The sequence below is a fragment of the Aplysia californica genome, unplaced genomic scaffold (assembly GCF_000002075.1).
Source record: "Aplysia californica isolate F4 #8 unplaced genomic scaffold, AplCal3.0 scaffold00083, whole genome shotgun sequence".
Lineage (NCBI taxonomy): Eukaryota > Metazoa > Mollusca > Gastropoda > Aplysiida > Aplysiidae > Aplysia > Aplysia californica.
The window spans coordinates 1,680,635-1,685,075 of NW_004797353.1; positions in this window are offsets into that span (position 1 = coordinate 1,680,635).

Below are 4,441 nucleotides of genomic sequence, written 5' to 3' on the forward strand. Positions count from 1 at the left end.
AGAGAGAGAGAGAGAGAGAGAGAGAGAGAGAGAGAGAGAGATACGCCATTTACATCATTTCGACAAAAACATGGAGAAGTGTATATTATACAAAAACTCCACCACCACAATATCTGATCCCGTCATTCAGTCAACAAACGTCCGCACAAGCAACACTACCTGTACAAACAACACACGCAGCGACAGGCTCTGCACTCAGCATACTACACACTTACAATCTTCAGAGACCATCCCAAAACGGTACATTTAAATCATTTGGCGTAACAAACAAAATAAAAAGACCCCAAAAAATCCCAAACAAAGGAATGTTGAAGAGAAAAGCCGCAATAACTTTCTTTTAAAAACCAAACATCGAAAAATCAGGAAAGGTGTCCATAAAAAACTGGTACTAAAAATAACAGAAAGAGCATTATTCACACTAATATTACAAGTCATAATACAAACTATTCTCAAATATATTTTAAAAAAACACAAGAAAGAAAAATAAAATAAAAGTTTAAAAGTAAAGAGAGGAACATAGGGGGAAAAAATAAAAGCGAAATGTAAAAACAAACAGATGAATAAAGGGGAAAAAACAAGACTAAACAGTGAACCCATATCGTTGACGGTAACTTAAAACATAATAGAAGTGAAAAACAAAACATAAGCGATACACTATAGTTCAGTCTGAAAAGGCAGATTCCAATAAATGTGAAGATGTTTGTGTCTTATGTACAACATTTCCACCTGAAAAATAATAGATGCCCCACCTCAAATACCAGAAGACAGCAAAAACAGTCGGTTATATGTATAAATAGGAGATTACAGAAGCACAAAAAAACCCAACAGGATAGGCAAGAAACAGTGCGCCAATCACCAAAGTAGGAAATGATTTTGAACTTCACAAAACTAATGAAGTAATCAAACAACCCACTTGACATAATTAAGCACACCTAGCACGTTCGCGTATGACCTGAGTCAGTTGGTGAGTTTTCATTCTCTGAGACCGGAGTCGGTTAATGGGTTTAGTTTTAGTAAAACTTTTACGGTACTTGCAACACAATAAGGTCATATAAAAGCCGAAGATTAGAGGTGTTGCAAGAGAGTAACAAATATTTAAAAAAAGGAAGAGGAGAGATATCAGGACGAAGGGTGTTTGATAGGAAAGAAGGAGCAAACCACACTAGAGCAAACCACACTACAGCACCCGCGAACCACCCACAGTTAATGAGTTTAAATTCTCTCAGACCGGGGTCAGTGAATGAGTTTACATGGCATTCTCCGAAACCGTTGTCAGTTAATGAGTTTACAGTCTCTGAGACCAACCTGACTGGCCCAGGGACAGTAACCTAAACTGTGACAAAAGTTCAAATCAGCATGTTATCAAACGTGTCTATCCAAACATTCTAACAATAGTTCAAATCAGCATGGTATCAAACGTGTCTATCCTCACGCCCTAACAAAGGTTCAAATCAGCATGTTATCAAACGTGTCTATCCTAACATTCTAACAATAGTTCAAATCAGCATGGTATCAAACGTATCTATCCTCACGTCCTAACAATAGTTCAAATTAGCGATGTGCATTCATGACAAAACAAAGTTTCTCTGTGTTGTAGCTCCACTTCAATTCTAATTTCCGAATAATTCATTTTTAAACACGCCATACAGACATGTTGACCAAGGCAAATCTTTATTTCCGAACAATTTTTGTTTACTGCATGTTCGTGAGAAATGTTTCCATGCAGGAAAGTGGAGAAATGTCCCCACTTATGACACACAGTGAGACACAAGCGGTTAATACAAAACACATAGAGAGACACACGTGGTCAATACAAGACATACAGAGACACACGTGGTTACTGGTAGCTACAGAGTTAATGAGACAAGTCAGATTCTCTAGCTTCTACTTTGTACACATTTTCTAGCTTCTACATTTTACACATCTTCCAGCTTCTACATTGTGCGCATCTTCTACATTATACATTTTACTAATCTTTTAGCTTTTACATTTTACTAATTTTCTAGCTTCTATCCGCTAGCTTCTACATTTTACACATCTTCCAGCTTCTACGTTTTACACATCTTCTAGCTTCTACATTTTACATATCTTCTAGCTTCTACATTTTACACATCTAGCTTCTACATTTTACACATCTTCCAGCTTCTACATTTTACACATCTTCCAGCATCTACATTTTACACATCTTCTAGCTTCTACATTTTACACATCTTCCAGCTTCTACATTTTACACATCTTCTAGCTTCTACATTTTACACATCTTCTAGCTTCTACATTGCACAGGTTTCTGAAGCTTCTACATCGTACAGATTTATGTACAAAGACTTGCTGATGGGTAAACAGACAGTGACGGTATAGAAAACCAAAAATTGAAATCAAATCATTTCAGCTTTCCACTCTAAAGGGTGGGGTTTTGGACAAACGAAACACCCTATCAAATACACTGTGTAGTTTCGATGGTGGGACCAGGGACTTTACAGTGGCTGTAATACTGTAAAATTCTCAGATGGGACACAGCCTGGCGGGAAGAAGTTACGGCTTTTATTTATTTATTTATTTACTTATTTATTGTCGTCGTTGTTGTTTTTTGTTGACGGTTTTTGTTTTTTTGTTGTTGTTTTTGGGGGGGGGGGGTGGTTGTTGCTTTTTTTTTGGGGGGGGGGGGGCTGCGGGTGGGTTGTTTTTTGTTTTGTGGGGGGGGGGGGTTTTGGGGGGGGGTTGGGGGATATCTTTTTTTTTTAAAACTATGTATGTGTTTTAACGAGTCAATTTAGGCATTTAATAAATGATTTAGGAGACGGGCGTCGCTCTTGTCTGTCGCTGCTGACCCGGACATTGAGGGATAGAACGTCCAAGCACAAAAACAAAGACATTCTGTACAAAGTCTCCACACAAGGGAATCCAACTCACGACGTCTTTTCTGCGAGTGATGATTGTTTGGAATTCTCTGTTGGCTTTTACCCCTTGGCGCTCATAGGACCTTATGCAGTTGCAAGCGTCGATAAACCTTACTAAACCAATGAGCGTGGTGGCGGAGAGCTGAACACTACACCACAGACGCCGGAGTACAAAAGGCAGTGCTGAGACATTCGAGAAATAAATATTGGGATGTTTTACTCTCCTTTCCACAAATTTCCCGTAATTAAGGAAGCGGACTGCGTCTACCCTGCCACTGACGGCCTGTCAGCTTTGTTTGTTTGTTTTGTTGGAGTAGGTGTTTTACGGCACTATCGACTCAGTTTTGGTCAGACCTGGCAGCTTTGTTTGTAGAAGTAGATCTAGATGTTTTAAGGCACTATCGACTCCGTTTTGGTCAGACCTGGCAGCATTGTTTGTTTGTTGGAGTAGGTATTTTACGGCACTACCGACTGAGACCTGGCAGTCTGGGCGGAGCGGGAGGTAGCATCACAACAGATAGACAGACGGACGGAGAGCTTACAACTAGAATAGATCTACAGACTTTCTCCCAGAGAGTGGTTGGCGGGGGCTCTCGTGTGGTTTGCTCTTTCTTTACTACTAAACACGACCTGTCGTCCTTATCTCTCTTTCTTCTTGTTTGTGTGTGATAACTCCCTTAACACCTCTAATCTCCAGCACTTACATTACCTCATTGTACTGCAAGTGCCGTAAAACTCTGACTAAAACAAGACTCGACCCACCCCCATATGCATGAGCGAGGCGGACACTCCCAGCACTACACCACTGGCGCCGTGTGGACACACCGGGGACAGGCCACGACCTACACGTTGTACCTTTGTTTTAGTAACAGTTTTACGGCGCTTACAGCACAAGTAAGTCATGCAAAAGCCGAACATTACAGGCAGCTGTTACAGGTGTGTATCCCACTGTTACCCACTAGTACTTACTAGCTTTTAAAGAAAAAGTACGTAAAAAGTAAGTAGGTACTAGTGGGTAAAATACAAAAAAAAAGAAGATGGCAATAAAAAGCTGATAGATGTTTGATAGACAGGAAAACGGGAGCGAACCACACTAGAGCACACACCAACCACCCACCACCTTCCACTACAAGCGAGTTTCTTTATAAAAATATATTTCCATGTGTGCTGCAGAACCAGTAGAAGGCTGTGGCGGCTTACACTGTTGACGCAGACAGACAGACAGAAGAAATGACCAGTAATAAAATTGTTACTTCGTGTAGGAGCTAGAGAACAGAAGCAATGAACATCAGTAATAAGATTGTTACTTCGTGTAGGAGCTAGAGAACAGAAGCAATGAACATCAGTAATAAGCGCCAGAGAGGAGCACCAGCATCCCGTGCTCTGTTCTTTCTGTCACATCGGATGTTCCTTCATCGTTGTTGCTTTATTAGTTTGTTGTTTTTTAGTTGTAGTTCTTTTACGACTGTTATCATTATCACTATCAATATATTCTTCTTCTTCTTCTTCTTCTTCTTCTTCTTCTTCTTCTTCTTCTTCTTCTT